This window comes from Mustela nivalis (genome assembly GCF_964662115.1).
Source record: "Mustela nivalis genome assembly, chromosome: 4".
NCBI classification, from domain to species: Eukaryota; Metazoa; Chordata; class Mammalia; order Carnivora; family Mustelidae; genus Mustela; species Mustela nivalis.
The window spans coordinates 99,867,637-99,888,440 of record NC_139023.1 but is presented as its reverse complement, the minus strand read 5'-3'; the positions used below and the strand labels follow the sequence as shown (position 1 = coordinate 99,888,440).

At 39.3% G+C, this 20,804-nt stretch overlaps 1 protein-coding gene across 5 annotated transcripts in view; it reads left to right on the top strand.

Moving 5' to 3' along the window:
- The window catches only part of SGMS2 (sphingomyelin synthase 2), a 168,598-nt gene that overhangs the window by 121,800 nt on the left and 25,994 nt on the right, over nucleotides 1-20,804 (top strand). The gene's annotated exons all lie outside the window — the stretch shown is intronic.

Sequence of the window (20,804 nt, the reverse complement as noted above, 5' to 3'; positions counted from 1 at the left end):
TCAGGTTAATTTTTGGATCTCTATAAAATGTAAGGGAAGAGCTTATTTAACTATAATTTTCTGACTTTTTTTGAAGCCACAGTAGTGCTCACTGAATTTAGCACTGAAGGTAGAATCCCTGTTTTATAGGCAGTCTCATACCCTGAATAACTCAAGGGTAGAAGGTTGATTTGGGGAAATGCTTTTTTTTTTTTTAAGATTTTATTTATTTATTTGACAGAGAGAGATACCGCGAAAGAGGGAACACAAGCAGGGGGAGTGGGAGAGGGAGAAGCAGGCTTCCCGCCGAGCAGGGAGTTGATGTGGGACTCCATTCCAGCACCCTGGGATCATGACCGGAGCTGAAGGCAGCCACTTAAGGACTGAGCCACCCAGGGCCCCTGGAGAAATGCTTTAAAGCTTGGCTTTATGAAGAACCTAGAGTCTTTTTTGTTAATTTAGATATTCAGTCTTTCATCAGAAATCTCTGTTACTTGATGAAAAACTCTTACTAATCATTCCTAAAAGATGACCAAACATGTAGAACTTATTTTCAAAAACAGAAGAGGCCATAAATAATGCTTCAAATGGTTCAAATAAACTTGGATGGAGTTCCCTTAACTCTGTTCTAAAATTTTGAGGGAGAAATTTGTTATTTTGATTAACAAAGCTTTAATACTTGATCTTCTACTTTTTATTTGGCTCTGTCTATATGTGTCTGTGTGTTTGAATGTTGGGGGTGTGTGTGTGTGTGTGTGTGTGTGAATGAATATGTGACGTCCGAGGTTAAAACTGGAATAGCTGCTACCCAGAAAAAAGAAAATCAAATCTAGGATTATTAATCCATTACCAGAGAAGACAAATTCTTTTTGAGATTGTAAATTGTTTTTGCCTTTAAACATTGATGCTAATAGAATAGATAGTTAACGCTCTTTAAATCAAATTATACAATTTCAAGTTACTTGGGATATTTTTACTTCTCAATTTTAAGTATTTTAGAAAAATTCTCTTTTAAAAATGACTTTATAGTTTATACTGACTTGTATTACATTATTTCTTTTTTTAAGATTTTATTTATTTATTTGACAGAGAGAGAGGGAGATCACAAGTAGAGAGGCAGGCAGAGGGAGAGGGGGAAGCAGGCTCCCTGCTGAGCAGAGAGCCCGATGTGGGACTCCATCCCAGGACCCTGAGACCATGACCTGAGCCAAAGGCAGAGGCTTAACCCCCCGAGCCACCCAGGTGCCCCACATTATTTCTTAATATTGGATCTGCATCCATTTAATGGTGAATTAGTATAATAAAGCATAATACTTGATTCCTTTGTATCTTTTGGTATTGGCCTCTGAGCTCACCCAGTAGTTTTTTTGTTAGACCTTGCATCTAAATTAACCATCACTGTTCTATGTGATGTGACCTTCCACTTCAACCTTATAAAATTGTTTTCTTCAGTTTTAATGTCTTGTTTATTCTTTCATTAAGCTGAGATCATCAGCTCTCTGTTAACATCTTATTTAATTGGCTTCAGTCCTGGTATGTAAAGAGTTCTGCATCAGCTGCCCGATCCCCATAGTCTCCTAATCCCTTTTAGAGGGTTGAATAGTGAACAGAACCTAATGGTTCATGTTTCTTCCATGAATTTATTTCCCTCTTCATGTGACATATTTTGGCAAATGTGATTTCTGATCACAAAAAACAGATATAAGATAAACGATATTTTTTTATTTTACTGTGCCAATGGCTAATCATTTGACATAGTCCCTTATTTGAGAATGTGAGAGAGAGCCGTGAGGCCAAAGGATCTGGGGGCCAAAGAGATTGCTTCACTTCTTATCAAGTGGTGGTTTTAGATTTCCAAGATACTATCATGTAGGTTCAAGAACATGTAGACGCTGTGGTTGCTGAGTAAACTTTTGTCATTTGTGACCTTAATAAATAAACCCCTGCAGACCTATTACCCATAATTATCTGCATCAGGCTAAATTAAAATACCAGATGTTTTTATATCTTTGACAGAATCAATTCCTCACCAGTAGGACTAATCTCATGGGGGTCCTGACCTCTAAGACCACGTACCTAGAATGATTTAGAGTACCTAAATAATTCATTCTTCAGCAATAAGTTACCTCACCCTCCTCCTCAATGTGAGAAATGGGATTTTTGTTTGCCTTTTTTAGCTGTCTTTATGGAGATCACTAATGCATCTTCACTTTCTTTTAATAGAATAATGTATTTTTTTTTAATATGGCAAAGAGTCTTAGAAGTAAAATAATGGAGATGTATCAAATGAAACTGAAACCCAAATTTTGCAAATTATGTACCCAGGATTAGTCATGGCCTATGTGTGGCCAAATACAGAGATAAGGATTCTGGTCTGTTCTGATCCAAGGCCTTGGGATGTCACCATGACATTACTGGCTAAACCTTCAGCCACGGAACCCAGATTTTAGATGAGATTTTGGGTAACCTATCCAAAACAGAAAGAAAAGCCGAGCTCCATTAGTTGAAGATGGGGGACTGGAGACAAGTCCGCATGGTCTCCCTGAGCCTCTGCCCTGCAATGTACTTCCTTCTCTTCAGCATGGTTCACAGCACAGATGAAATGTATGGCCCTTCGCTCCTTCCCAAGCACGTCCTTAGCAGAACGAACTAAACCTGGTCTGGTTCGACTTTTCTGGATCATTTCTGTCCCCTGTATCGGAAAGAGACTATAAATGGAAAAGTTGGGGGAGGCGAGTTGACCCAGCCTGGGAGTCACAGCCATAAAGGAAATGTCAGGTCTTCCCTGTTGACTCTGGAACATTCTCACTCTGTGTCAGGAGGAAACAGCACAGGAGATCTGCCTGTGGGGATCTCCTGAGCTCTGGGGTTAGCTCCTCAAATGCAGGGCATGTGGGGAGGGGGGGGCATCACATTTCCTTTAATTGGCTGCAAGAATTCATCCTGAAACCCTGTGCTCACTTCTAGATGGTTTCCCCCGCCCCCCAAAAAGTAGCAAAAGGACATAATGAATTAGAACCACCAAAGTACCAAATGCTGGCTCCTCTACCTAGTAGCTGGGAACTACTACTAGGAAGTGGGCAGTTCATTTCACTTCTCTTTGCTCCTTTGTAAAATATGGGTAATAATAAAATATCTATCTAACACTTGTGGTGATGATTGAATAAGGTAAGTAAAGCATTTACAGTAGCTTTTGGGTGATAGTAAATACTGTATCGGTGTTAGTTACAGCTCTTATTCTTAAGTCTGAGTCATATAAATTTAAATCACGAATGGGATAGAAATTCAAAAAAATTTGAACACTTAAATATTTCAACCCACGTTAACTAAAATATTAATTAATTAATTTTATTGGTAGAGAGAATCAGCATAGTAGTGGTAAATCCCAGCTACCTCTGCAAGATTGTCATGTTGATAACATTGTTTGAAGTATGTATTTGTAAAGCTTTTCTTGGGGAAAAAAAAAAAGCTTTTTCCCAAGAAAGCTTTCTTAAAATAATACAAAGCCCAGGGGCACCTGGGTGGTTCAGTGGGTTAAGCCTCTGCTTTCCGCTCACGTCATGATCCCAGATTCCTGGGATCAAGCCCCGCATCAGGCTCTCTGTTTGGCAGGGGGTCTGCTTCCTACTCTCCCTGTGCCTGCCTCTATGCCTCCTTGTGATCTCTGTCAAATAAATAAATAAAATCTTTAAAAAATAATAATAATAATAATACTAAGCCCAAAACACAAGGTAAGTTAGATTCACTAACAGAGAAAGGTTCAATTTTACTTAGTCCTTATGCATGATCTTCTTTTCATATGGAAGAAAAGCTGCACAAAGTGGTCAACCAACATTTCCTAGAAAACTCTTTCATAGTCAATAATCAAGTACGGTTTTTTGCTTGCACTTTGGTGAAATTCTCTGCAGAGAAAACATGTTTACTTAGGCCATTATCTGCTGAAGAACAGTAATGGCCTTGATAAGGATTTTTTAAAAGATTTTATTTATTTATTTGACAGAGAGCGAGAGCACAAGTAGGCAGAGTGGCAGGCAAAGGGGGGGGGGAGCAGGCTCCCTGCTGAGCAGAGAGCACCATGTGGGGCTCGATGTGGGACTCAATCCCAGGACGCTGAGAACATGACCTGAGCTGAAGGCAGAGGCTTAACCCACTGAGCCACCCAGGTGCACTCTAAGTACATTTTGGTTTTAGGAGTCGGTGGTACTTTGAGAATAAAGTGGGGCAGTTTTCAGCTCCTGTAACGACAGGCAGGAGTCCAGAGCCTTGAGAGTTAGGGTCTTCCATTTCCACCGGCACTTTTGTCCCTGTCTTTATTACACCCAGATATTTGCTAAATATGTCATCTACCTTCAAAAGGCTTTGCGATTATTAAATAATAATGTTTAGTTAAAATACTGTGGATTTTCTTACCATGGACAAAACTGACTTACTACAGAACTTACTGTAGAACTATAGAACTGACTTATCTATAGAACATCATTTAGAAGAGGTTTGCCTAATAATTGTGCATGAATATGTAGGTCAGAGGCCTATGTGAAGAATGGTAGGCATACAGTGAAAATGTTGGACACAAAGGACCTCAGGAGGAAGGTTAATTTCTAACAGGCCATGAGTTATAAATCAGCATTTGTTTTTAAATGGGGACTTGGTGGGGGAGGGTTAGTACCCTGGGTGGCTTAGTCTGCTAATATCTGCCTTCAGATCTGGTCCTGATCTCAGGGTCCTGGGATCCAGTCCTGCATCAGACTTCCTCCTCAGCTGGGAGTCTGCTTCTCACTCTCCTTTGCTACGCCCCCTGCTTGTTCTCTCTCCCCCACCCCAAACTTTTTAAAAAACATTTTAAAAAATTGGAGACTTGAAGGGAGACTGGGCTTTGTAACCTCACTGGGCCAAGAGTGATGTACAAATCATTTGAGTCCAGAAATTAAAACAGGAAAGGTTTCTTGGGGGGAATGACATTGAGGCTCTGAGACCAGGCTCAGGAGAGGCAGGGATATAAGGAAGGAGGCAGGGGTGAGAGGAGGTTTAGGCTGCTAAAAACAAAACAAAAACAAAAACAAAAACAAAAAAAACTAGGTTATAGGCCTCATGAGAGGGGATATCTTATGTGAAGGGAACAGAAGTTAAATAAATGTCACTGGAAGCCCAGGATTTAGGGAAAGGAGGAAAAAAAACTATTCTTAAAAACTGAGCCCGGAAAAGGAAGGCAGAGGCCGGATTATAAAGGTACTTGCAAGCAATGTCAAACAGAGGAGGCGATACCCTCTGAGCAGAGGTCTAGAAAAAAAATAGTAAGATAACTGGGGAAAGGTCATGTGACTGGGTATTTATTATTAGGGAAATTATGGCAATTTTGTTTGGTAATAAGGAGGTCGCTAAGGTGTTTTTTGGGTTGCTTTTAAAAGAAAACCTTTATCTAAAGACACAGACTGATATGTATGGATGAGATGAAGAGATATATTGGGATTGCTTCAAAAAAATCCGGGGGCGGGGGTGGTGATGAAAAAGATTTCCTGTGACAGTTGTTGTAGCTGATAAGGTTCACTACACTGTTGTCTCCACTGTCAGTAGAACAAGTTTGAAATGTTCTGTTGTCAGTTTGTTTCTAAAGTCAAAATAGGCAATGGATTTGGGCCACAGAGAGCCACTTAAGGGCTTTAAAGGAGCCAGTAAAGCAGGAAATGGACTGGGAACAAAACCAGAGCAGGAGGAAGGGCTGCCCCAAATAGCCAGTGGTCAGCCCTTCCCTTACAAATACGGTGGCCCTTCACTTTCTCCTTCTGCGGTCTTGTTCCTGACTTCCTAGCTTCTTCGCAAACCCCTGACATGATATTTTGACTTGGTGCTTTATAGTACAAAACACCAGTGGTTCCTAGTTCTATATTGGCTAGGCTAAAGTTCCTAGTACTATATTGGCTTCCTTTTTATTTAAAAAAAAAATCATTTTTTAATGTATTTTTTTGGTGGATGGATTTAATCCATTTCAGTTTTGTTGTGGCTATTGATATCCTGCCCTCTGTAAGGAAGGATGCTCTGGACCTGAACTAAGTGGGAGAGAGTAGTTAAGTAGATGATGGAGGAAGAAAACGGATAGGACCTGGAGTGATTGTCAGTGAGCAGAGGAAGGAGTTGCAAGCAGAGATGATAGCTGAGATTTTATTTCTGCGGTAAAGCTTCCCAGGTGGAATTCACTGTTTTCAGTCAAAGGTTCTCATCAACCCATTATCCTTTTTGACATTCTTAAAATGTGCCTCTGAAGTACAGATACATATTAACCAGAATGTAATTTTTGGTCTCCTTCAGTATAAACTTTGAAAGTAGGCTCCTAATCTCCTAATATTGCTGCAGATTCTGCTACAGGAGATGTTAGAGGCAAAAAAAAGAAGAAAAAAGAGGCTAAACTCGGGGGGGGGGACCCATAAAATAATCCCACAAAAACGTTTTTTTGAGCCTGTTACTTTGTTTCAATTTTTAAAATATAAGCTTTTGATAGCATAAATATATAACTTAAAAAAATAATTTCAGGTAATATTCACAGTCAAGTACTTTTATTTATATAGGGTCATCGATGAAAATTAGATTCAGTGGAAATAAGATTAGGTATGGAATTACATCTTTCAGCTTCCTGCTGCTAATTGAACATTGAGTTCCTAGTGTTTAATGGCTACCTCATGGCATCATGTTCAGGTTTAGAGACGTGCTTTTAATCATCCTCTGTTTTTCTAAATCTGCTTCACTCTGTAGAAAATAATTCCGACCACAGATTTACTCCCAAGGATAGACCAGTGCTAAACTGAATAGGATAATTTACTTCACTGATTATTTATTTATTTATTTATTTATTTGGCAGACATAGATCACAGGTAGGCAGAGAGGCAGGCAGAGAGAGAGGGAGGAGGAAGCAGGCTCCCTGCTGAGCAGAGAGCCCAATGTGGGACTCCATCCGAGAACCCTGGGATCATGACCTGAGCCAAAGGCAGAGGCTTAACCAACTGAGCCATCCAGGCGCCCCCTTCACTAATTTTCTATTCACACGTGATTTGTAGAGATTGGACTTTTTATTTCTTAGAAATATTTAAATTCCAGGGCACCTGGGTGGCTCAGTGGGTTAAGCCTTTGCCTTCAGCTCAGGTCATGATCTCAGGGTCATGGGATCGAGTCCCCCCGCATTGGGCTCTCTGCTCAGGCAGGGAGCCTGCTTCCCCCTTTCTCTTTGCCTGCCCCCTGTCTACTTGTGATCTCTGTCTCTGTCAAATAAATAAATAAAATCTTAAAAAAGAAGAAATATTTAAATTCCAGTTAGTTAACATATAGTGTGATTATTAGTTTCAGGTGCACAATATAGTGACTCAACACTTCTATACAACACCAGGTAGGGGTTGGCATTTTTAAAGGCTATATATTTTTTTCTTTTCAAAAATGTTCTCAGTTTCCATCTTTTTATGTAGACTTTTAAATTTTCTGTTACATATATTTTAATATACACCTGTATCTTTATATCTCCAATGTTTCCTGCTCCCCCAGTTTATGTTTATTATTTGAATTTTCTTTTCACTTTTACTTCTACACGGTGTATGGTTTTACTAAACTTCCCGTGTTATTTCAGGCTCTAATCTAATTTATAAAAGTTGTTTTTATTGCTCTTTGGTCTTTTTTAAGTCACTTCTGGTTGGAAAGATGGGGAGGGGGAGTGGAGTTACTTAACCAAAAAATCCCTTGAGAATAGGAGGCAGCCTTCTCTTTTGCTACTTTCCTTTGCACTTTGAGCCAAGTTCTGCACAGAACGGAAGGCCAGAAATAATTCTGTCTTCTATGTTGGCCATCCATGTGTTTGCCTTACCTTCCAGGCTATCTATAGTAAGTGTAGCAGTTACCACATATCTAACCCCTGAGGATTGCTTATCTTGAGTTTAGTCACTCTATGTCATTAACCTTGGGGTACAGTTTTTGAAATTTTCTATATTTGTAGTTTCTATCTTACCTATTAAGACTCAGTGATGAAATTTCTGTGTCACAAGTCCTCATTAGGTATTTGCTGCCTTCAACCTTTCTGTTCCCACATAATGCCTTTGTTTCTATTCTTCCCATGATTATAAAATTGCATCTTTAACCTTTCCTTCAAAGTCTCATGTGGGTTAAACATTTCTTAGAAGACGGCATTGGGGTGAGCAATTAAAAGTCCATATGACAAATACAATTAGAATATTAAACACATTATTTTGGTCTTTTAAAAAGGGAAAAGAACTCAAGGCAAAAATCCATAATCGAGTAATGATTGGAGCATTTCCAGTAGAATTTCTTTTTCAAAGTTGTAAAAAGTTATTATTTGTACAGGTTTCTGGAAGCTATTTGCATAAATTGGGTCTCAGTAGGTTGGAACATACATGTCTTGATGTACCATTGACTTGATGAGACCATTGACTTGTTGTTGTTGTTGTTGTTTTTCTGATGAAGAGTATTCAAGTAAAATGTTTAAATGAACTGTTACCTCATCATCCCAAAGATCTAGTTTGAATATCCCTCCTGTGACTCTCTTGCCCCATCCTGGTTCATTTTTTTATAATAATTTTAATCTTTTGATTGTTGTTGTGCATAGCAGAGTGGAAGCTCAGTGAGAGAAGTGACTTTTTTTTAAACTGTGGTGTCCCTACAGTATTTCCTAGAGTAAACACTAAATACCCTTGAGCAAATAATCATCTTTGTCTTTTTAGGCAGTAGGATCAAAACATGCTGCTAATTTATTTTTTTAGTACAAAAAGGTAAAGTGTTCCATGTAATGTCACCTTTCCAGTAACAATATAATCTATTTACACACACAGCACAGTTTGTCCCCCACAAAAAAGAATCATGCTATAAATGTACACCATTTTGCAACTTCCTTTCTTCACCTAACATGGCATGATGGTAAGATAGTGTTTTATTGTACAAATAAAACGTATTTACGATGTAATAGGCCCATCTTGATGGACAGTGTGGTTTCAGTCTTACAAGTCCAGAATCACTTATCTGTAGTTTCAAAAACTAAACTTCCAAAACCTAAAGGCCTTCCCCTCCTGTCTGTTCCTCGTCTCCTCCTCCCCATCTCCTGTTCCCCTTACCTCTCCTCAATAACCCTTGGTGTTTAAACACTTCTTGAATTCACCAAAAGCTCTTTATAGTCTTTATTTACCCAACTTAGTGTGAATATTTTCTTATGTCTGATTTAGATGTATCAGTGTTTGAGTATCTGGTGTTTCCCAGCTCCAGCAAGGGGCCGTGGTGAGCTGTGAGAACATGTTAATACCTACATACAGTTTTTCTGAAAGTCAAAGTTCCAAATTTTTAAAATGCATCTGTTGCCCAAAAGTTCTGATGGGCGGATTTGGAAAGCAGTCTTCTCATGCTTATGCAGGTATCTTTAGTTAAACTCCTAGAAGTAATTCCAAAGTGTGTAGTATATAACTTTGGGAATTAGGGGAAAAAGCACTAACATACTTTTTTTTTTAAAAAAGGGATATGGAATTAGAGTTTTGTTGTACTTGGGATTTTCAGTAATATTTATAGATTTTTGCAGACTGGTTTAAATGCATATTCCTGGTCATTCTTTCCATTTTTATTTTAAAAACTTTTTTAAAGGTTTAATCTATTTATTTTAGTAGGGTATTGGGCAGGGGGGTGCGGTCCAAGCGAGAGGGAGAGAGAAACCCAAGCAGACTCTGCACTAAATATGGAGCCCATCTTCGGGGCTTGATCTCACAACCCTGAGATCAGATCTGAGCCAAAACCTACTTCACTGACTGCACCACCCAGGCACCCCCAATCATTCTTATAATCTTCATAAAAACAACTTTTTAATATGGAATAAAGGTTGTTTTGAAAACCGTAATTTATTTAACTGATCTTCAGGCAATTTCAGTTTATTTCTAAAGTTTTATTGTCACAGAGAACAGATGACAAAAACTATGAACTGATATGGAGTACAATAAAGCAAAAATCCACCAAATATTGGGGAAAAAGGTTTTAAAAATGCTTAAGTATACAAGCTTATAAAACACCCACAGTGCGTGAAAATCACCAATATATGAAAAGAGGGTTTGGGGATTTGCTTTTTTAACTGAATTGTCTCTTCTATAAAATCCAGTTTGGCTTGATTGTCTTCTCTCTGGCCCCTGGTTTTATGCAGGAGAAACAGTACCGAATTAGTGACTGGTTTTGTTTTGTGAAATATTAAGTGACATCCATTATATGGAAATTTATAAAGCAGCCCTTCCCCCTTTATTGCAAACAAACCCAGAAGATACTACCCTGTATTACAATTTAGTCTCTTTTTAAAAGTTGACCCTGAGACTAATTTCATTATATGTGTACCTCAAGTTGGGGCTTCTAACACTTTAAATAACTGTTAGTTTATTAGGCTCTTCCCAGCAGCAGCAACAATGCAGAAGACTCAAAAAATGCAACATTGTAGACTTGTATTTTTTATTGCACTTAACTGAGGCTGAAGAAAGACAGGAAATAAGGAGATTTCACTTGATAAGTACTTCCCTGAAAACAACAGCAATGACTGTGGTTTGGGATACTTTTAGCTATAAAATAATACATTTATAATGAAAACATTTTGAAATGTGTACTGTACACAGATGTAGGAAGGGAAAAAAAAACCCATACTCCTACCACTTGCAACCATTCTTAATATTTTAGTGTACTTGTGCTCTGACTCTTCTATACATGCATTTTTGCCTACTTGAAATTGTACAACACAAAACACCTTTTTAAAAACTAGCACATTCTCCCTTTTAACTCTCTCAATACTATTGTAGTTAAAAATAGTCATCAGCAGGGCGCCTGGGTGGCTCAGTGGGTTAAGCCACTGCCTTCGGCTCAAGTCATGATCTCAGGGTCCTGGGATTGAGTCCCACATCGGGCTCTCTGCTCAGCGGGGAGTCTGCTTCCTCCTCTCTCTCTCTCTGCCTGCCTCTGCCTACTTGTGATCTCTCTCTGTCAAATAAATAAATAAGATCTTAAAAAAAAAATAGTCATCAGCATTTTCTTGATTGTAAGAATGATGAATGTGGAAAATTAAGAAAATACAACATGGAGGAAGGACAAAATTAAAATCATCTTAAATTCATTAAGCAGTATTAATATTTGGTATATTTTCAGATTTTTTTTTGTATCTATGTAATATACATCTTTACGTTGCTGAAATCATACTGCATTTCCTCATGAATAAAATCATAAGCATAGTCTTCATAGAACTATTTGAAAATACTCCTTCAAATATGTGGGTGAATACTTTTATCCCAGAAAACTGGGAGAAAATAAGAAAGTACAGAAGAGGGGTGCCTGGGTGGCTCAGGTGGTTAGGCAACTGCCTTCAGCTCAGGTCAGGATCCCAGCATGGTGGGATCTAGTCTTGCATCAGGCTTCCTGCTTGGCAAGGAGCCTGCTTCTCCCTCTCCCACTTCCCCTGCTTGTGCTCCACTCTCCCTGTGTCTCTGTCTCTGTCAAATAAATAAATCTTTAAAAAAAAAAAAAGTATAAAGAAAATAAAAATAGTTGGTAAATCTCACCATCAACATTAACAGCTGATACTCTTTTGGCGTACTTATCAACTTGGTTTTTAAAAATTCATACATTTGCATTTTTATGAAAATAATATGGTGCTGGTTTGGGCGAGGGGGTGTTGTGTTTTGTTTGTTTTTTTAGGATTTTTTTTTTGTAGAGGGAGAGCATCTCAAGCAGACTGCCTCTTGAGCACCAAGCCTGACCTGGGGCTCGATCTCAGGACCCCAAGATAATGACCTGAGCCAAACCAAGAACTGGAGGCTTAACCAGCTGAGCCACCCAGGCACCCCAAGTGTTGGTTTTTAAACAATAAATTGAATGTATTTCATGGATGCTTCAAAATGTCTGCTGCAGACATTTAGATGTGTTTAAAGTATTATATATGTTTTTATGTACTTCACAGATGCTTCTAAATGTCTCCTCTAGACATTTACATTGTTGTTTCACTGAATATATTTTTGGATACTGCTTTTTCTGTATTCTTTAAAACATGTTCTAAAATAAATTCACAGTAGTAGGGTTGCTATGTCAAAAGATAAAAGCATTTGTAGGGTTCTTGACATGATTAAAAAGAGACAATTTCAAAAGAATTATATCAATTTCTGATCCTATCAGCAACTCATTGCAGATTTTGTTTTTGTTTTGTTTTGTTTTGTTTTTAGAGAGAGATCATGTAAAGGGGGAGCAGCAAGGAAGAGGAAGAGAGCGAATCCAAGCAGGCCCCATGCTCAGTGCAGTGTGCCCTACATGAGGCTTGATCCCCCAACCCCAAAGTCATGACCCCGAGGCCAAAATCAAGAGTTGCATGCCTAACTTACTGAGCCACCCAGGTGCCCCTCGTTGCAGCTTTTATGCTCCTTTCCAATTACAGTTTAAATTACAGTTTAATGGACTTTGTTTCAAGGTCACTTTCTAGTGTTCTCATGCAGGGATGAAACAGAGTAGAAGTTGGTATGTTAATCTGTCAATGAAACATTCTGTAGGAAGTGTTTGTTATTAGTAATTGGGAGATACTTAGTCACAGGAACTCTTTTGCCTAGGATGTGTCAGAGGAGGTGTGGGGGAAATCAGCTCCAAATAGAAAGTAAGGAAATGAGTTCTGGCTATGAGACAGACCCTGGCAATTTTATCCCTTCTTTGTCTTCCCTTTCCTGCCCATTTTCCGCTTGCCCTGTGGATAGTCTGGGGAAGGTTATTCTCTGTTCCCAAACTGTCTCTTCCCATGCTTCCCCAATTACGTTTGAGGGTGGACTTTTCCCAGTGAGTGTCCTGAAATCACCTGGCTTTAACATAAAGAATGTGAGAATGAAAAGCTGACTTGATGTACAAAGAAAGTAGAGATTGAAGGCCCCACGTGGGACCCTGGATTAAAGAATTGTAATTATATTTTATATATTCTTTATGTAGAAGATGTGTATATTTATGTGATAATTATACATTTGTTTACATATAATAGTTTGGACTAAATGAACATCTGACCCTTATCACATGCTAAGTTTCATTGTGGTTATGTTTCTATTGCTATGGTAGAAATGCTCCAGCCTAGGTGGTCCCCAGACTTCCAGCACTGTGTTGCTGGGTCACCGTACCTATCCCCAGCACCTCCCAGTTTGGTTTCCCATCCAATACTCAGGCCTCTCCTGCTTTTGATAATAAGGATCAGGGCTCCCATCCAGTGCCTCCTTGCACTCCTTTAGCTATAAGATGCCCTTACACAGAACAAAGCTTATTTTGGGTCCCTAAAGAGCCATTTAATTGCAGCCCAGATACCTATACTTTTCCATATTTATTTTTCTCTTTTACGGGTTCATTGTAAAATTCTTTTTACTTTTTTTCTTTCCTTTTTAAAAAAAATTTATTTATTTATTTGTCAGAAAGAGAGAGAGGGAGCACAAGCAGGGGGAGCAGCAGTCAGAGGGAGAAGCTCCCACTGAGCAAGGAGCCCGATGCGGGGCTCGATCCCAGGACGCTGGGATCATGACCTCAGCCCAAGGAGTCCCTCTTACTCTTTTTCTGCTATCGTTTTTCTTTCCCAAACTCTTACCTATTTTTCTAATTATCTCCTGGAGGGATAGCTTAGGTATGCTGGAACTAAATGTCTCATGCTATGGTGTACATGAAAGAAATACATATCCTGTTCTAGATTTTTGCTGAAGGGAAACAGGCAGTTGGCCAAGGATTGCTACATAATCAGTGGTTTATGTACACATCCACTCTGTTATCCTCACTATGCCAGCAGCCCCTCTGCTTTGTGGATGGAGTGCTCAAGCTCCATACAGGGGCTGTTAGCAGAGTAGACAAAAGTCTTGAGTGAGCTGTGTCCTGTTTTGAGAGAGAAGTGTGTCCTGGTGTTCTGATGCAGTGGAAGGTTCCTGGATCATTTGCTCTTGCTGAACGCATTGGATTTGGTTCTAAAGCTCCTCCTTTTCCCTAGCAGACCATATCTGTTGGCAGCCATTTTGATTATTCAGACGCTTAGTCACTAATATTTATGAAGACAATATTTAAACATAATGCTGTATAAACCAGATTTCTTTATTTCCTCCAAATGAAAAAAAAAATTTTTTTTTGAAGATTTTACTTATTTATTTGACAGAGAGAGAGAGAGGGAACCCAAGCAGGAGGAGCAGGAGAGGTAGAAGCAGGCTTCCCGTTGAACAGGGAGCCCGAAGTGGGCCTTGCTCCCAGAACCCTGGGATCATGACCTGAGCCTAAGGCAGACGCTTAACAACCGAGCCACCCAGGCGCTCCTGAAGAATTTTTAATATGCCAGCTTTCTGGTATAACCATGGAAATGTGTACTTTGTGATAATTTCTCTTTAATTCATTAGGATAAATGAAAATTCAATAGGTAAACATTTTTAGATGACTTCAGAAGCCAACATGACACTGAAATTGTTGCATTCCTGTAAATTGTTAAAATGGCATTGTTAGACTCAGGATCTTAATCTTTTAAGTTACTTTTTTTCTGCATTTTGTGCTAATCCTTCTGTTGGATTGGGTTTGGAAATCTGGGTCCCTCTTCAAAGACCCAAAATTAGAATAAACATAGGATAAATATAAATCACCATTATTAGGTTTTTTGCAGAAACAAAATCCTGGATTAGGAGCATTGGTCAAATAAGCGCTTTTGAGAAACAAGTAATGTATTTGACTACAACATAGCAGCTTACATTCTGAGAGAAACTGGAGCCAAATAGAGTGACCTTAATGGCTTTGGAGAAAGTATTGCTTTTTATAGCCTCATACCATTTGAAAGCAGTGGCTTGTTCAGCCAGTCATGCAAAAGAACGTTTTTGTGGCTGGCGCAAGAAAATGAGAAATGTAGGATTTATACAGACCTTTCTGGGTCTTCCACTGTCCCTTTCCTTTCCTATTTTTTTCTTTGCCTTATAGTGAAAACCGTGCTCTACCTTGAGGAACCCAGGTGGCTGGAGCACAGGACTTTTTTTTTTTTTTAAACACAAAGACGTGCCTTACCTTTATCCTCCCCACTCACCTTTGCCCCCTCCCAAAGGCTGTATAACCCCACACACAAATCCGAACAAGCAGACGGGCAAACCTGCTGAAGGTGCGGATTCTAGAAGCTTCCTTCTTAATTTTTCAGCGCTTAATTCTGGCTCCGAGGAAGTGCCCGCCCCCCTAAATCTGTCAGGTTGTATGTGTTAAGCTATTTCTTGAACCTGTTTGTTGGCACAGCACTAAGCAGAAATACAATAACCCTTGTATGTTAAATAAATATCGAAACTAGACTTTAGACCTCTTCAAGGAAATTGTATTGGAGTGTATCTGGGTGTCATTTCTCCAACATCACTGGGCACTGAGTCAGCTTCTGGTTCTTCCGCATCTGTCCCCTGCTGTAACCACAGTGTGTCCCAACTGCAACCGCCTGGTTCAGGGCTTCTCCTGAAGCCTCACCTTGGCCTCCAGCCTCCAGCCAGATCCATTAAGTCCCTTCTGTCATTCTTGCTTGCAGCTGATTTTTTCACTCAAGTATCAAAGTGCTAATATTCTAGTAAATAGCAAACGAAGTTTCAAGATACTGTTTTTAAATACCCATTTAAAGAGGCTATGAAATTGTATTAAATATCCTCACAGTTTGGTCACCATGTGGTAGAGGGAGAGATCAACAAGTCTATTTCTTTTTCTTTTTTCTTTTTTTAATGTTTTATTTGTTTATTTGAAACAGCATGAAAGCGAGAGAGCTCACAGAGGGAGGGGAGGAAGCCGATTCCCAGCTGAGCAGAGAGCCCAGGGTGAGGCTCAATCCCAGGACCCTAGGATCATGACCTGAGCCTAAGGCAGACACTTAATTGACTGAGCCACCCAGGGTCCTCGATAGGTGTATTTCTAAGTAATCTGAAGGACACGGAATAAAGAAGTTTTATTAGAGAATCATGAAATTATTTTTAAGGAACCATTCTTTTTTTTCTTCTCATTTTTTAAATCACAGTTTTCCAGTAATCAGATATGCTTCCAATCTAAAATACGTATTTATTTTTGTCGATGAGGGAGTCCACTGTTGACTGTGATCTATTTACTTAATTAGAAGGAGGTCTTCTAATACCATTTAGAATATGTTGTGTGGTTTGGAGAGTATGTGAAACTGTTTGACCCGGCTTCTACTTTCTTTTAGACCCGCCACGTGTTCCTCAGAGAGAATGCAAGCTCCAGTATCAGACTTAAATATATTTTGAAAATATTAAGTGGAGTTTTTGTGGTTCCCAGAAAAGCCCTCATTTCAGTAGGTGATTTGTGCTCCTAGTCCAGAGTACTAAGTATTAAAACCAAAGGGAATCAGTTTCTAGGTCCAGAAGTCTTTGGGGGCATAGAAGGAAATAGAGGAAGGTAGAAGCAGGTAGTCATCGCTGCTGTTCAGTGTGGCTGTAGATAGAACCTTTCTGATCAAGCCCCAGGGTGTTGATTCTAAACAAGATCTGGCTGCTTTTGTTTGACCATTAAACAGGGAGCTGTAGTGCCAGTCCTGAGGGGAGGGGGCATGGGAATGAGGCTAGCGACCAAACATCTATCCTAATTTTGGCGTAGTTATGGCTCAGATTATCAAGAGCACACATTTCTGTTTAAGCGAGAGGGACTTCTTTTACTCATGCACTAAAGAAGAGAAGCATTTTTTACACCAAGGCAAGACTTCAATCCAGTTCATTCTCTGAGACTACAGGTTTATCATACTTCACTGGCAGTGAGTTCAGGAAAGCTGAGTGGGAGGTACAAAACCCTAGCCTCGTTTATGAAACACTGAAAATACCTGACAAAGGAAGAAGGCAAGACCAAGGGCGTCCCTCTATCCCCACCCTCTGGGAACTCTCTAAGCGTTTCTAGATGTATCGAGAATGGAGGTGGGGAGAGGGTCTTAGGGCAAGCACCAGCCAGCCTTTGGGCAAAGTGCTTGACGTGTCCCCAGCTCTACCCCTTCACTCTAGAATGTCTGGTTTAGAGTAATCTAAAGGAAGTTAAAAAGGTGTTTTAAATATCCCCTTGTCTGTGACCTCGTTTTACAGCCCTCTTCTCTGTGCAGGTGCCTGGTCTGTCGGTCAGTGTCTGTCCATGTACTTATCTATCTAGTGTGTCTATCTAACCTGTCTACACACTCATTCACTTACTCATTTATCTGCCTCACCACATGTTCCACATTGTCCCACACATTGCTCTTTGTCTTTCCCTGTAACTCCATCTCTCCAAGTCCCCTATTCTCCTGTTGGAGAACCTCAGTCCCTCAACCCCAGGGTGGCAGTTTGTCTTTAAAAACACACTGGAACCAGATCTGATCGTTAGAGTTCTGCAGAATAGCAGCTTGGGGTACCAAGCTTGGGTGACTCAGTTGATTAAGCATCCAGCTCTTGGTTTCAGCTCAGGTCATAATCTCAGGGTCGTTAGATCAAGCCCCGCACCAGGCTCTCTGCTCAATGAGGAGTATGTTGAGATTCTCTCTGCCTCTAGCCCTCCTGGGTGCTCGCTCACAACCTCTCCCCCACCCCCAATAAATAAATAAATCTTTTTTTTTTTTTTTAAAGCAGTTAGAAAATAGAACCCAGATTTTAAAACATCCTATGGAACATTTTACAAGTCAAATCTTAGGGAAGGTACTTTATTGTATCAAACTTAAGTCAGAAACAATTAATGCCGGCTGAGAACTACTCCACTTCTTTCACTGCACTGTGGCCTGGAGAAGGTCCCTTCTTGTGAAATACTCCCAGTCCCACAGTTTATTGTTTTCCAATTTACATAGCTAATATTTGCTCGGCGTAAATAAGTATTCCTTTCAAAATGTACTAAATTGTCCACCTCACCAGTTAAAGTGACCTTGTGTGTGTGTGTGTGTGTGTGTGTAAGAAACAGACCATCTTGTTCTCTTTGAATACAACTCAGTAAATTCTGATTAATTATGTTAGAGAAAATCCAACCTTTTTTTTTGGTCACTTCATACTATTTAGTTACAGGAGTGGTTTTTTTTTGGGGGGGGGAGCATACTTGACACAAATTTTCTTAAGTGGTTTGATTTTCATTGGTTGGTTCTTGATTTTGTCTGTGGAAAACTTAGACAATGCATATTGCAGAATCACTACTAAAGAAGTCCTCAAGAAGTAAGGACTGTGCTTGACAGGGAGACTTGAGATTGGAAATGTAATAACAGAGTATGGACTAGCCCTTGGTTTTCTGGTTCCTTAGAAACAACTTATCTCCAGACTGTATTTTTTTTTTTAAGAAGCTTAATGGGGGTTATTACTCATATAGTATAAAATTCATTTATATTAAATTTCTATACTAATTTATACTAAAATTCATTTATAAAATTCATTAAGGGCACAATTAAATGATTTTTTTAGTAAATTTACAGAAATGTGCAACCATCATGTCTAATGTAGGACCTTTCCATCCCCCCAAAAGAAACTTCCAGCCCATTTGCAGTCCCTCTGCATTCCCACCAGCAGCCCCAGGCAACCACTGCTCTAGGCTGGATCTTTCTCTTCTAACAATGGGGTATGGAACTAATGTCCAGCCTTCCCTAATAAGGGATAGTAAATCAGCACCAGAAATCAAAGCATCTGTCTTCTACCTAAGCATATCTCTCCCCAAATTCAGAAGTTTGCTTTTATCTTTTAGATTAAAAAAGTTTTTTTCCACTCCATTCTCAGAATGTTTTCAGCCTACAAAGCCTGCCCATTTCCCTAGTTTTAAGTCTGTCATTGCACCTATACACACAGAGGACCTAGTGGCAGCATAAAGACATACTAGAAAGGTCTGACACGCGCTCATGTTACTTTTTTGGGGAAAGTATTTCACAAAAATACATGATAACTTATTAGTAATTATTTTCTTTTCAGTTTTCAGAAACTCATTAGTGAAAATATTTAGCACATTTTGTGAGTGCTTGAAATAGAGCCTTGTGACTGATAGGATGCCTTTGTTATCTGCAAGCATATTATTACTTACTTAGATGAGTAGAAGACTAAAAAACTTAAATCGTAGGTTATTAATAACAGTAGCTATAGTTACATGGTAGGTATGAATAATGGGAAATACTTAATTGGCACCTTTCCCCTCACCCCTCCCACAAGAGGCGTGAATTATAAATACTAAATTTTTTCTAAGTGTTAACAAATTTTTGCAAAATTACAAAGATTTAAAAATGCCTCCGATGTTATCTAGGAGACTTTCCTATGTATTTACTTATCTCTTAAAAAAAAAAAGCTCATAACTGATTGTCATTTATTTATTCACTCATTCATTCATTCATTCATTTATTTGCTGACTGTATTGTTGATGTCTTACATGTACTGGCACTGGAGGTGGCGGTGTGCTGCTAAGAACAGGAGCTCCTTGGGCTCCTGGGGGGGTCTCAGTCAGTTAAGCGTCTGACTCTTGATTTTGGCTCAGGTCGTGATCTCAGGGTCATGAGATCAAGCCCCGGGTTGGGTTCTGCACGCACTGCAGAGTCTGCTTGAGATTCTTCTCCCTCTCCCTCTATCCGACCCCACCACCACCACCCCCTCGATTCTCGAAATAAATACATAATAAAATCTTAAGGGGAAAAAAAGAAAAAGAAAAAGGGCTCCTGAGGTGAGAGACCTGCTTCCAGTCTGGGCTCTTTTCCTTCTACGTGTCTGACCTTGAGGATCTCATTTTATCTCAGTTTCTTTAAAATACTTCCTCCGGTTATAATGAAGATTAATTAGGTAGGTAGTATTTTCTGAGAACTATGTGTAGCTGTTTTGTTCTACAACTTGACTTTTTCATGGCTCTATAGTTTTGACAACTAAGTTTTTTTAAGTCTGAGAAAGCTTTTATGTGTGTTAAGAAACTTACCGGGTGTTTGTTTCCATGGATTTTCAATTCAATAAAATTGTTTCAAGACCTAGTTTTCCCTAAGCCTTTAAGCTCAATGTATAAATTTCTTTTATTCATAATTCCAACTTGCAGATGTTAAATGCATTTTCTCTCATCGGTGTCTAACGTCTTTCCTCAAAAGATGACCTCTTTCTAAACATTAAAATCCATATTTCAGGGCACCTGGGTGGCTCAGTGGGTTAAGCCGCTGCCTTCGGCTCAGGTCATGATCTCAGGGTCCTGGGATCGAGTCCCGCATCGGGTAATCTTCTCAGTGGGGAGCCTGCTTCCCTCTCTCTCTCTCTCTGCCTGCCTCTCTGCCTCCTTGTGATCTCTGCCTGTCAAATAAATAAATAAATAAAATCTTTAAAAGAAAAAAGAAACAAAATAAAATAAAATAAAATCCATATTTCAGTTCAGATAAATTTCCTTAATTTTTAAAGTATATTTACATATTTAATGTCTTCTTAACCACTGCAAATGCATGACGAGGCTGACATACAAGTCTAGCCAGCAGAGCATTTCTGAGCCCTTTGACGGGAGCTCATGTCTACACTCAGTCCCTGCGCCAGGATGCCATCAGTGAGCTGTGGGTCAGGACTGCCGACAAGATGTGTGCATCATGAGTTTCACACTTTTACCTTTTCTGATAGCCTTGAGTATCTATCACATGGCCCCTTTTCCATTGTTTAAAAACCATAACCTCTGATGTGAATTATTGCGATTCCTCGTCTCCTATTCAGTGCTACGTTTGTATTTAATCAGATAATGCATCCTTCTTATGTAGTATTTATATACTTGTCTCATACTTTTATCATTACTGTCTCAAACATAATATCTTTTTATAATGTTACGATAACTATAAGTCATTTAACTAATCCCCTGTTGACAGATATTTAGATTATTTTCAATTTTCTATTCTACATGACTGT